General features: G+C 34.9%; 1 protein-coding gene across 2 annotated transcripts in view; it reads right to left on the bottom strand.

Moving 5' to 3' along the window:
• Positions 1-14,921, bottom strand: part of LOC116177246 (C-terminal-binding protein) — a 64,667-nt gene extending 49,746 nt beyond the window's left edge. For both annotated transcript variants that reach the window (XM_031496164.1, XM_031496165.1), the window contains exon 1: positions 14,805-14,921. The gene's annotated coding sequence lies outside the window, so the exon portion shown is untranslated. The remainder of the gene's footprint in view (positions 1-14,804) is intronic.
• Positions 14,922-14,959: the final 38 nt, after the last annotated feature.

Raw genomic sequence — 14,959 nt, 5'->3', positions numbered from 1 at the left:
TCGTTAATTTTTATTCTCCATTTTTTCGCCATACGCATTTGAATTTCAGTTAGATTGACAATAGCTGGGCCATTATCAGAAGCTAGGACTGCTCCATCATCTGCAATGAATTGTGTCGTGTTGCACCGTTCTAAATTTCGTGGTAATATATCGAACGGTTCACCAGTTAAATAGAGGGAGGGGAGAGGGCGACGGACTTTCATTTGCTCACCGTATAAAAAAGTCCATCCATATACCTGTCTGGTAGTTTGTGTTATTTCAGTCAACATTGCGGTACATTTTCATGGCTGTAACTATACAGGGTGTTTTTTTGGGAGCATTAGTTAAACGTTTCTGGGAAAGTAAAATAGGTAGGTTTTTAAAAATGTGTACTTAGGAGCTACTCCCAAGGCCGAATCGATGTAAAATATTTTTGAAAATTACCGCACTTCCGGAAACACCGGAAGTAGATAGTAACTTCGTTATTTTAAATGGCAACCCCTATTTTTTATTGCATTTTTGGATTCTACGTGAAATTTAAGTTCTTTTGATACCCACATGTCGATATCTGCCATTTATGGTTTTTAAGTTATTTTGACTTTAAGAAAAAAATGGCGGATGCAGATGGTACTTTGATAATTGATTACTTGAAAACTGTTGTAGTCATAGCAACCCATTTTTATCAGTGCATAGAGAATGTATAGGGCGTTAGTGTACTTAAAAAAAGTTCAGTTGCGTATAACCGGTGCGATGGAGATTCAAATTTAAGAAACTTCAAAGTCTAAAAACTCAGTTTTTTTAAATGGAATGACCACGTTCTTACTATTGCATGAGCTGGAGAATCGAAATTGGCATATTTTAATATTACATGTTCCTATAGCTATCTTTAACAGTTTCTGATTTATTCCCATTTCATTAAATTGCTACCATTTTTTTTCGCATTTTCTTTTTACTTTTTAATACTTGGCCATGATTTTATAACAATCGAATTTTAAACAAATCAAGGAAAGGATTCTTTAATAACATTGATTTTAGTCTAAATAATTAATTAATAAAAAAAACAAGAATGTGATCACTTGATCAGCTATAATTGGAAAACAAAAACTTATATGAAAATAGGATCAAATTATTTTATAAACCCTTTCTTCTTCAACACATGCTCAAAATGAGAGCCTTCGTGTTGCAAACCCAATTCAATTCATTTTCTTAAATATTCTCTTGTAGAGCTTTGTATCACTTGTGCTTCAAAGGTTTGTAGTGCATTTGGGGGTGCAACATTTCCAAAATTCATACAATTTCGTTCCAGTGTTCGAATAAATGCACAGCAAGCACGCGTCGTGATTCTGTCCATTTTACCATATAAATAGCAATGAAATTCCAAAATATGTGAAACCACTGCGAGACATTTTTCGATTTTTGAAAAACTTATATTAACCTATAACAGGTGACGGATTGGTGTCACTAGATTTGTTTAAAATTCGATTGTTATAAAATCATGACCGACTACTAAAAAGAAAATCCGAAAAAATAGTGTCAATTCAATAAAATGGGAATAAGTCAGAAACTGTTAGATACAGGAACATGTATTGTCAAAATATGCCCATTTAGATTCTTTATCTCATGAAGAAAATGGTCATTCCATTTAAAAAAACCGAGTTTTTAGTCTTTGAAGTTTCCTCGGAAGTTTCATAACTTTGGATCTCCATAGGTGCGGTTGTCCGCAACGTAACTTTTTTTTAAGTAGGTACACTAAAAGAAAGCCCTATTCATTCTCTAAGCACTGATAAAAATGGGTTACTATGACCACAACCGTTTTCAAGTAATCAATTATCAAAGTACCATCTGCATCCGCCATTTTTTTCTTAAAGTCAAAATAACTTAAAAACCATAAATGCTAGATACCGACATGTGTTTATCAAAAGAACTGAAATATCACGTAGAATCCAAAAATACAATAAAAAATAGGGATTGCCATTTAAAATAACGAAGTTACTAGCCACTTCCGGTATTTCCGGACGTGAAAATATGAATATGATATGAATATGAAAATATTCTACATCGATTTGGCCTTCACAGTAACTCCTAAGTACAAATTTTTAAAAACCTACCTATTTTACTTTCCCAGAAACGTTCAACTAAAGTTCCCAAAAAAAACACCCTGTACAAGAGGCTAAAAATGATGAAATGGGAAAAATTCAGGATTCAGTATTAAAACGACTCAAAAATGTATTCAGTGCGTAATAATAAAAAATGCACATTGAACAACGGATATTTTCAACTGATCCTATTTATTTTTGTAGACAATGCTCGAGCAATGTACGTGGATCATATACCGTACCGTATACTTTCTCTATCATTCGATAACGTGTCAAATTTCTTCAAAGTAATAAAGCAGTAGTTAATCCTAATATTAATAATATTCACCTTTAGTTTAAAAATCCAAATTAGTTCGCAATTGGTGCATAAAAATTAATTTGAAATAAGTAAAGGAAGACACAGACGTCGTCGGAGAAAATTTTTTATTATTTGCGTTGGGATTCGAAACCACGATACCTGAAATAGGAAACTAACGCGTGTCCACTTTAACCTTGAGATCTGCGCACGCGCCAAGTTCAAGACCATTACATTCCTTTGGCGATGGAAACAAGTCCAGACCAGATTACTCATTTTTGTAACGAGGTACAAAAAGGAACTTCACGAGAAAAATTATTATATGAACATACGCGTATGACATGTCCACCTACCGCTCCTTAAAGTGTGACACGACCACGATGGCAACCGGTACAGAGTTAATCTCATTATAACTCTCGCCAGGAAAGATTGCCGATCACAGCACACCTTGTGTCGATTTACAAAATGTGTTTTTCTTAAGATGCAAGCGACTTCCGGAATAGGATCATGCCAATGTTGAACGAAAAGTCTTTTTGTTCAACAATGACACGATACTATCCCGGAAGTCGCTCACATCTTTAGAAAAACATAGATTGTAGACCGGGATCAAGTGTTCTATGACCGGCAATCTTTCCTGGCGAGAGGTTTGCTTAATCTACGTAGCTCGTACGCTCCATTTTTTTAAATATGTGGTTTTCCCTAGGTATACGAAGTGATGACGGAAAAGTCTAATTTCGGACTTTGGAGAGTTTGGATTCAAAATATATCAAAATTTGTGAATTCGATATTAAATCTACACATATCAACCTTTACATAATAAATGTATACACATAGACCCATTGAATAACAAACTATTTCAAAAACAAACGCGCATGCGCAAAGCAAAATTATTTATATAGCGAATTTTCTAGAAAAAAATGAAAGCCAATTTTCAGGAGCGAGTTTTCAAACTGAAATTCAACACAAAGTAATGCATTTTCGTTGCGAATTCGGGATATGAGACATCTGATGACCATGCTTTTGAGAAGATTACAACCATATATTGCATGGATCTCAAGTACTGGACTAGGTACCTATATACATTGATGTTCAAATAAAAAAAAATTGCGATTTATTGGTAGGAATTTACGTGTAATGCATACTTGCTAAAATAACAAAAAGAAGTAATAGAAAAGATAACTTCAATGAAAATAAATAGATAAATTTTTCTTAAAAACACCAAGGAATTGTTTCTGTTGAACATTTTGCTCTGTATAGAAACAAGCAAATGCAAATCCCATGCGCGTTGCGACATTTAGAAAGAGAGCAAGCAAACCAATTAACTACACAAACTATTTTGCAACGTTTCGCAACTTGCTCATACACGACGATGGCCCAAAGTAGGACCCATGGGGAACTCCCGAAAAGATTCGAAACCACGTAGATTTGGTTTGCGCTGCCGCTATTGTATATTCACATAATACGCGATTTTTAAAAGTTGGTACCCTCATTCTCATGCTTTTCGAATTATGTACTTGGGTCGCTGTATTCGAACGTGCGATAAAAATTAGTCACCTGTCGTCACAATAAATATGTATAATAGCGGCTATTTTGATGGGAAAGAGGAATTGTTTTAAAAACAAATTATGTTTCAGGTAAAATTGTGCAATACTCGAGAGGTGTTTAAGGATGCTAATTTATTTTCTGTCTGAATGGTCGAGTAGGTGCTAAATTTGTATTGTATCGTCTATTTATAGACCAGATCGGCACACCAACTGAAAGACGTTATTTATATCTTTTCCGCAAACTTTATTTATATGCTACTCTTTATTCACATACACGCGTATACAAATTCGCTTAACCCAATAGCAGTTGCTTGTCTTCTTTTAGTTTATTATTTTTGTGTAAGTTACGTAAATTGTGTAGAAAATATCGGCCGCGCATTATGAGCAGGGACTAGGAAACCGCGAAAAGGAATCATCACTTACAGTTACGATCAAAGGACAATCTCAGAGCAAATTCGGCGCGATAAAAAAAGTTATCCTCAGCCACAAGTCGAACCCCATCAGATACAATTTGCTCCAGTTCAGTGGGAAACCACTTAGTATGATCCATATTTGATAAGGAAGGAATTAGAATTGGTATTTAGAGATCTGAAGGGTAGCGTTAGAGCACCAGTTTCAGTAGCATGGCGCAGTACGTCCTAAGGTAAAATACCAATAAAAAATAAATGCTTGGATATAACTCTTTTTAAAATGTATAAATCTGAATATTATTAAAAGTAATAAAATTTTTAGAGTTCAGGCAATTAAAATTTGTGAATGTACGCATTTTCGCCGTATCTCTACTTAGAAAACAGATATGAAAATGCGGTTTTCATCTTATTTGATAATATCATATAATAATGCTATCGTTCCATTTGAAATTTAAAAAAAAAACTGCAAAGTTTATGTTAATGTCACATCGCGCCCTCTACCACTCATCACATTTACTAAAAGACTCTATTCGTGTAAAATCGGATTCCACGAAGAGAGCTTTTTCCAACAAGACCTATTATGTGAAAATCTGTTAACCTAATCCGAAGTTACATTGAATTCCTTAAAGGGATGTTCCCCTTTCCCCGCCCCTCATATTTCATGTGCTAGAGCAATTTGTGCTGCATCAAAATGATGCAAAATAGATACAAGATTGCTATGCATGTATTTTTTATCCATGTTTGTTGGGTATATTTGAGAAAGTCATTTTTCTACTTAACGCCCTCTAGCGGCGAAGCTAGAAACTTCCACTGATTTCTCTTGGCCCCTTTTGTTAACCAAATTTTATTCCCGAACCTGTGCAATTAACGGTTCCATAGATATAGCCTGTGACCATTATTAATGGGACACCCTGTACAAATGGGGGCATGGGGGGGGGGGGGGAGAGAAACACCTCTCCACATACGTGCCATTGTGAGGGGTATAAATGACTTCAAGACCCAGACTCATTGGGAAAAAGAATTCTCCAAAATTCTCGTCCCAGAAAAATCTTGAACCTTAAGGAAGTGAAGATAAAGCTAGAGGGATAGGGACTAGGATATCATCTCTGAGTTTAAATAATAATAGTAACGTCGAGCTATAGTCTTGTCATGCTAATACACGCTTGAATTGCGTATTTTCGAAAGATTATTAATTAAGAGTTTGACGATGTGGAACTTGTGATACGGATATTGTTTTCTTTTTCCCTAAATCGGAATTCGATTACAAGGTAATTATTCAAATGGAAAAGTAGCGCTAAAGCGGTAGAACTTTAATTATAATTCAATAAGCTTCAATGGCTTTAATCGGTGGCCAGAGCAATCTAAACTACCTTTAACAAAGTTAGCTGGCCAGGCAAACTACTAACAAAACTTCAGTTTCCGGCACTTTGTAAACTACGGATACACTGTGACTGACAACAACTTAACGATAATATTACCATTATTAACAAATTCCTCGGAAACTAATTAGCGTTGGGTTGCCTGTCGTCCTCGTGCGCTTTTTTCCAATAAAAAACTGAGCACTTAATCGGTCATTAATTCGTCCAAAAACGTAACGATTGATAAGTTGTACTTGCAGCCCATAGTACATATGTATACCTAATATTGCAATATTGTTTTTTTACGATCGACCGTGATATTTTTACATCCTGCACTACATCGAAATCGTTAATCAAACCATAGCTCGAAAAACAACATTATTGAAAATTAATAAAATCCATCCTCAGAGGCAATTCACAATTTCGATAGTCATTTGTTTACTTCCGAAATGACGTCTATTGCTTTATTTTCACGATTATCTAGTTCGAATCTATTACTTTATTTTCAATGGGATGCCATTCTTCGATCTATTTGTGTTCGTTCCCGGACGATACCGATCGGAAAGCTAGCGGCTGGACTGCTGGAAATCAAGATGAAATTCAAATACAAGCAAGCACTGCAGTATTCACTTAGAGGGAAGGAAAAAGCGGAAAGAAAACTCAAAATATTATATCAAAACTCATAATAAGCATCGATTGTACAATATTTTAATAAGACAACAAGGTCGCGCGGAAATGTTCTATCGTGACGTTTTGTTTTTAAAAGGAATTTCCCCATACCTCACGTTTCAAAATAATGCAAAAAGTGCCTTCCAGTAAACGGTGCGGATTCATGCTACGCAACTCCCAATTCTATACAAACTACCACATGCCAGTCCCACGATTTCCACTCACATGCGAGCCTAAGCAAAAATTCCGATGCCAACTATGTTATTTATTTGGCCTTTGAACGTGAAAAGAATGAATCCAAAATTAGAAACTTACTTATCTCAAATGATTATCGTGGAGTATCAATCTGTAGTTGTAGGCCATCAAAAATGTGTTTGAACCCCTTTCTAAAGAAAATTGATGAACTTCAATTTTCACTCAAATTCTAACCATGCATCGTTCGTTAAGTGTCAATTTTTAGTTCTCGGTCATGAAGTTCAAACGTTTGCCCACCATTGCCACCTAATCCTGAACAACATTACCTTGTGATTATTCTTGGTTACATTATGGTCTTCAGTATTTTTTTTAATTAAAGAAACATCAAAATATTTTGTATTTATTTGGGAGTTTTCGTATATTGGTTCTTTTTGACCGTGTTTGCGTAAAAAGAATGCGTCGTAACAATTGTACAGGTTCTTTAATCTATTTTGTTTTGAAAAGTAACCACATGCAATTCTTCTGCATATGCCACCCGCAACATCTTGATAATTAAGTAAGCGAGTTCAAGTTCGTTTCACACTAGACAGTCCACCCTACTCTCGTTGCATGGTGTCTACCGCTCGGTCTACCGTGCCAGTCTTTCCTCATACCTGGTATAAATTGTGCACAACTCTTGTGCAGATAAAGCGCATTTTTTTAAACCGAAATAGCCTAAGTAAATGGTTGGGTTATTATCACTTATAAGGTAGTATACATGCTATCGATGTTGACTTTCTTGGTACATAATTAATGAAGATATCAACATTTAAAGGCCGCCTGGCACACGTTCAAAATCCTCCGACACTCTATTCTGCAGATATTTGCACTGAAAGCTTGACCAATAGATTGCCTTTTATGAGTACCCTCTTTCGACACTTCGTTGTCAAGGTATTTGCTTCACCAATAGGTATGTCTCATCCAGTCGATTCATTTTGCCTTTAAAAGTACTTTCCTCCGACAAACCGTTTTCGAAATATTCGCTCTTAAAGTATAAATGACATCACCAATGGACAGATTTCTTCCAGACGTCCCAACCGCCGAGGAGAACTATGGTTGATAGAAATGAATTCCTTTCGTTCAGACCTTTCATTAGAGTACCATGAAAGACAAAATTACTTTCTAACCCCCCCCCCCCTACTCGGTCCCGAAAAAAATCGCGCGGGAAAGTTGTAGTTTGTACAGAGGTGAGAAGTGTGATGACCCCCCCCCCGCCCACACTCAATTCAAGTTTTACTTGGCACCACTAAAGGCATGCGTATGCAAAAGCGGAGACCCCCCCTTTCGACAGCGAAATTTGATGGCCGTCTGTCAAACAATTTCAAGACTCTAGGGTCATTTCCCTACAAGTAGTTCAAAACGGCAAAGTGGGTCCAGACGGACGCACAAAACGAAAACAATAGCCCATTTTTTTTATTTCTTAAAAAATGCGCTACAAGTAGTGGCGCATCTATAGAAATTGTTTTTGAATGTACAGGGTGTCTAACATTCCTACAAAATTATATTTTGTGAGCTATAGCGCGTTCGCACCTCCAGGTGCAGTATGGGATCTTATGGACTAATTGCCTCTCCTACTAGCTTGCGTTATTCTTCGATAATACAATCCTTGTTTCTAACCGCATTGATGTCAAATTGACATATGATTAAATGCTCATTAAATTGAAGTATTCAAACAAAACATAATCTCCTTGTGCTGTCATTGTCACGTTTGGCAAGTATGTACTGTATGTCCATAAGCACCATACTGCATATGGAGGTGCGAACGCGCTATAGTAAAGACCGACGAGTTCTAACACTTCATTCTAGAAGTATTCGCATTTGAAGTGTTGCATATAGCATACACCACTAGATACGTTTTGCCACGACCTTCACTTTTCTCTTTGAGAGTATCCACTTCGAGATCCACTTCCAACATCGTTCTCCGTTACTAGTGATGTCGTTGTATATGCATCTCAAGAAGATTTATCACTTCCCTTTGTGAGTGCACTCCGTTCTCGAGATATTTGCATTTGACGCCTGCCCCTACAGACAAGTGCGTTGTCTCCATAAGTTCCATTTGATTTTCGTGTTTAATTGATTTTATCAGAGAGACATAATACCAAAATGTCATAAAAATCGCTCCATACATAAGTTAGTTTCGCACGAGCGCACAGGGCGAGATACAGGGTGTCCAATTTTAGACATTTTTCTTTTTTATTTATTCTCTCTCGGGGTCTCGTAATTATTACTGCTAGGGATGGGCGATAACTGTTTTCACCTATCGATAAGTATCGATAACTATCGAAATATCGATAAGTGTCGATATATCGATAAGTATCAGTATATCGAAAGTTATCGATATGTCGATAGTTGGTTATCGATAACTATCGAAATATCGATAAGTACCAGTATATCGAAAGTTATCGATATGTCGATAGTTATCGATATATGAATACTATTGTAACGGAAATGCTCCAGAATTCTCTGCAATTTTCTACGCGCGCGATAGTGGAAGTTGTAGGAACATTCGAGAATGTACTGGACTTACATTGCTTGCGTGTATAAATGGTTGCGGACCGAACATCGAGTTAGTCTACTATCGAACGAGATCGAGCGAGCGCGTAAATATAAATTGCGAAGTGTGTGTGATATAAATGATCGATATAAATTGTACGGTTTTTATAGTGTTTTAGTTTTGTTTAATAAATATTGATATAAATCGAACCCGAATTTATAAATAACGTTACACTATCCATATATCGATACCGTATCGATATATCGTCAAGGAACTAAAAATAGTAACTTTACACGAGAGTAAACCCGAAAATTGATTTTATTAATAAAAATAGTAGCGCTCGTTGAAATCTCAACAATAACATAATCTTATCGTACCAATAGTTATCGACATATCGATATATCAATTGTTATCGACATATCGATAGACCTACCCTTATCGATATATTGATAGTCAGTGATCTATCGATATATCGATTTTTTTAGCTCTACTACCTATTGTTATTCGATATATCGATAACTATCGATATATCAAAAAAAATTTCCATGCCTAATTACTGCTATAAAAAAGCTTTATGACCTCTTTTTGGGTCAAACTTAAAATAGTAAAAATCAAATTTTGAAAATATTCGCATGCTTAAGCTGTACGGGGGAAAATTAAAAAAAAATATCAAATTCAGAATGATCCTATATTTTCTTAGCTACAAGAGAAAACAATTTTTATTATCTTTATAAAGATTGTTGAATCATCTACCGTTTCCAAAATAAGTATAAGGGGTCGAGTAAAAAAGTTATCGGGCCTAACCTAAATTTTTAAAATCACCCTATATATTTTTATATATTTTCATCTAAAAAGGTAGTATTGTAAATATTCTCTTTTCACAAATATAACACAATTTTTATTTAAATAAATTCAAAAGATTTAAATTTTTTTTTAACATTCTTGAAATGAAAATCTATTTCACATTAAAATATACAAATGATGTATGTATCTGTATCTCTAAGAAAATGTAGTCATTCAGAAATTAACCATTTTTTTTATTTTCCTTAAGCGACTGAATATTTTCCAATTTTGAATTTTAACAAAAAGAGCACATGAGCCCTATATTACTTTTTTGAAAGCACTTAGAACTACGAACGCCGTACAAAAGTGTTGAAAATAGGACTCAACTATGTATGTCCGAGGATGTCCACTAGATTCACATTATGAGAAGTATCTGTAGTTAATATTAAAGCTCAAGAAATTTTAAAATGAAAAAAATATTAGTGAATCTCAAAAATTGCTCATATTAACTTTTTAAAAATTATTATTTGGTTCTAAGTGGGTCTAAGTTGTCAGGGCCTCACACGTACGTAGCTTCGCATAGTTTATGTTGAAATCTATGAGGTGAATGCTGGACTGGAGCAATACTCTTTCCTCTCAGCACCTTAACTCCGTTCTTTGCGTTGTCATCCTTACAGTCCGGTTCTCTGACTGAAAAGGGCCAGGAAACCCTATCGGGGGAATGACACGTTGACCTTTTCCTTTTTCGAGATTTTTAATTTTACGAACACTACATTTTGGCGTTACCTTCCAAACACATGGTATCCTTCAGATTCGTTTGTTATACGAAAATATTAGTGACCGTTGCTTTGTCAATTAGACTCGAAATTACATTTTTAAGTTACCAACGTCACGCTTATTCTTTTTATATATCCGATTTGTACGGAAAATTCTTTGTTAACCAAAATTTGCTTTTGTTTAGTTAACGTAAATCAAATTATTGGCTCTTATTGAGTGCTAATTACGATTTGTAGTATGTATTCGAGTGCCCGAGGGTCAAACGTTAGACATTGCTATCGCAATATTTATGTGCCGCACTATTCACTATCCCTCTTTATTTTTGTTTGTGTTGTTATCTGTTACAGATAAGGCAGAAAAGCGCCGTTACGACCAGAGTTTCAAAGGTAATTTTTATTTTTGACGACTCCTTCATATAACGTTTGTTTACATATTGTTTATACAATCGAATTGTAATTAATTTATTTAAATAGTCATTTAACAATTACAGATCCGTTGTTTTCTGCGGAAGCCTATTTTGACATTGATAACTTTCCAGACTACGAGTTGATTCTCTTTTTCCTAAAAATTAAGTCAAATTTAAACATTGACTTTTCAGATCTCTATAGTACAGTGTGCTATTTATAATATTTCAAGATTATTTATTAAATTACTCTCGATTGTGACAATTCTTCTACCCTGTCAATTATTTTATTTCTTTAGCTAATCAAGACGAGAACAAGGATCTCTTCGAGGATCTCTTAGTCTGCCTTACTCCCCCTTTCGGTAAGTGGCTTAATAAAACGACCTCACTCGATTAAAAAAACTAATAAAAATTAAGTAAGGGGTCGTGTAGAGTGCTCTAATCGAGGCTCTAATTCACGAACCGTCATTGCCTTTCACATTACACGTTCAAATTGATACGTGTTGACTAACATACTTAAAATTCCGTTAACCCGATACTTACAAATCCATCGATTCAAAACTAAAAAAAATGCACCAATATAGACAACAAGCGACCAAGTCCCTTCCGGTTGACGAATATTGACCAACATTTAATCAATTAATCCCTTGACTATTGTCTACCTATTCCTAAAAACAGAATTGCAAAATTCGAAACCGTTAGTAAGTTATCGTGTCTACAAACGGACATATTATGCACGTATGTTCCTCCAAATCTCAAAACCAGTTAGGAATTTTGAAATTCTATTTTATACCATTTTATGGTAGTACCTATATTGAATATGATTGCTAAATACAGCATAAGCCGTTGATACAGAGTGGAAATTTTGTCTGGAACACTGAATATATCTTCAATTTTTTTAAAGCCTTTTATGGTATCCAAAATTATAAAAAGTTTACTACGAATCCACATACTTTAAAATTATGGTCAGTGGCTTACGTCTGCAGAGTAGGGGGAGGCGTATATATATTTTTTAATAGCAACTTTTATTACATGTTCTTAAAGTGCACACCTTTTTGAATATAGAAAGTCAAAGATTTATCATAATTAGGTACACATTTAATAGAAGCACTCAAATCAAGGAAATCAGTTGTGTAAATTAATTGTACAAATTTACTAATTTGCGTTGAAAAAAAAACGATTTTCTTTTGTTCACTATGTCAAAGCAATTTATTGTTTTAAAAACCATTAAAAATTTTTAAGTAGATAAATCTGCATGCTTAAATTTACTTACAGTGGCGTGCGTCTACTATTTTTCGTGAGGTATTAGTCTACTATTTTTCGTGAGGTATTATTAAAGAATGAACTTTTTTTTTAAAATATGATAAATTATAAAACTAACACAACTATTTTCCTTAATTTTAGTTTTAGAAGTTTTTATGCTGCTATATCAAAAAAGTGTACTCTTTAATACGTAGTGAAAACTAGTACTTAGTTGCCATTAAAAATATGCCCCCCTTGGCCACGCAGAAGTACGCCAGTGATCACAAATGTTAAATACGAAGATTGATAGCAAACACTTTATCATTGTGGGTAACATAAAAAACATCTTTGTACAAATTGTACTTTTGAGGATAAACAGTATTCTAGACAAAATTTCCACTCTGCATGCGAGCTTGTTTGGCCAAAATTAACAAGGTTTTTGAATATCTTCTTCTGTTCTGTTATTTCTGACTTGGCTCACGCTCGGGCTCACGATTACTAAAGAAACGATTTGAAATTTTTACAATCTGATTTCAGTACAGCTCGACATTGTATGTACTTGTGATAGGTTTCGATCAACTTCACATGACGCGGGATCAAAACTTCAATCACTTACTGTTTTTTACCTACTTCAAATACCTCTCCAAACATAAGCAATTCAGTCAAATCCGTTAACCATTTTTTAACTTCGCGTCAGTGACGTGCGCAAACTTATGGCAAAGGTGAACAGTAAGTTGTATGGGTTCACAGATTTGTACGTTTTTTCGTCTTTTAGTCAAATGTACATCTAGTTCGACTTCTACGAATTTAATAATTGTGCAACTTATATATTTTGATGAGAAATCCTATTCAATTTACAGCAAACCAAAACACATATGGTGTAATACACCTTTATTCAAATATATTAGGTCTTTACCTTATTTAATTACACCTCAAAAAAAAATAATTAGAAAAATATCTAAGGAGACAAGTTCACATAGTGTCTTTGAATGTGGGACCAATGGAATTGGAATATTTGCGAAATTAACGATGGATATCCTTGGATGTCCTGGGTGTCGAAGACCAGTACAGAAATCGTTCTAGCTAGTGGTTTTGGTAAAAGTTAAGTGGTTATATTTATTACAAACACAAATAACTAGAACCAACTGTCAATTCTTCTACATAAATACAAATCCTAATAGAGTGGTGCTCCATTATGTGCTTCCCTTGCGAGACAGAATTCCAATCCCGAATCCGGCATTTAATAAAAATTAGAATGGCGCCATCTGTGAGAACATCATCTTAACTTTACATAAATATAAACATACGAGAATAATGCATACTTGTTAGTACTTAACCAACGTGTCGGCGTGAATAACAAACTTTACGCATGAATTTTTGTTTATTAATTGGAAATGCCCTATGATTCACACGTGTTGATCTCTCGTTCCTCAAAGTTAAAAATTGAACGATTAGAAAAGTTAGCCCACAGTATACGCGATTTTATGGATCATTATCTCAAATGTGATCGCCGTTTATTATACCTAAAGTATATGAATGAAAAAATCGTCTTCTTTTTCACACATTATAGTAATAAACGACCTTCTCGCGACCTTTACATATTTTAATTAATATCTATACCTGCCTTTATATTATGCAGTAAATCAACAATGCCTTGCTTAATTTAGAACTGTAAGTAAACAGTGGAATGCATGCAAGTGTAGAAAGTGATGTAGGCCTGTGTTGAAAACTTTCATTTGTTGCGTTGTAGTAATCCGAACGAAATGGGTTACTTTCTTCGCGTACTTAACCTAAAACCAATCTCGATAAAGTACGAAAAATTCGGTATGAATTGCTGAATCGTTAAGTGAAGTCCCACCTTCCCGGTAACCTACGTGACCTACTTACAGATTAAGAACATTAAATTTTTACAATTTTGCATAATTTCAGATATGAGCATAATGAAAACATTTCAATACCATCGCTAAATTTTAAACGAGGTCATTGCCAAGTCTTTTCCTAAAAAGGTACTAATTATTCAAGAGCCGTTGATTCATATCGCATTTAATTGTTTTTGCAGAATACTGTTAAACGCGCCTATTTTTACAGACAGTTTGCAACACCCACACGCGGGTTCGACCATTTCAAATTTCGTATCAGTCAGCTTGTAATGGATGGACGACCGAAGAAGTCAATCAAATATTTTAACACTCGCCTAATCGAAAACCAGAAAAACGTTGACCTAGCGCCCGAAGTAAAAGTACTTTCACCTAATACCGTTAACGAATCGAGATAAATAAATATGGAAAAACCGTTTTTGCCAAACCGTTCGAGGCTCAAAATTTCGGGTGGCTCGCAAAACAGAAAACCGGCAAAAACAATACACTATCGACATTTATTTTGGGTTATCAATAGCGGGCGGCTGTTGTAAAAGCAGTAATGCAACACATCCCACCGAAATTATCGAGCAGTACTTCATAGCACGCGTACATAATTTAACGAAATACCTTTAACGCGTTTATCTAAATAGGGAATGCTCACCTTACAACGAAACTGTGACAGAAACAAAGAGAAGCGGTGGTAGCCACGCTGTTGGATTCCAACTTGCACAAGGTTTATTTCCTCGAAAATGCACAAACACTAACACTCCCGTCCAACAATCAGTTCCACTGAAATTACAAGATTACGCTGATTAC

The sequence above is a fragment of the Photinus pyralis genome, unplaced genomic scaffold (assembly GCF_008802855.1).
Source record: "Photinus pyralis isolate 1611_PpyrPB1 unplaced genomic scaffold, Ppyr1.3 Ppyr1.4_LG7, whole genome shotgun sequence".
NCBI classification, from domain to species: Eukaryota; Metazoa; Arthropoda; class Insecta; order Coleoptera; family Lampyridae; genus Photinus; species Photinus pyralis.
This window is presented reverse-complemented; position numbering and strand designations above follow the sequence as displayed.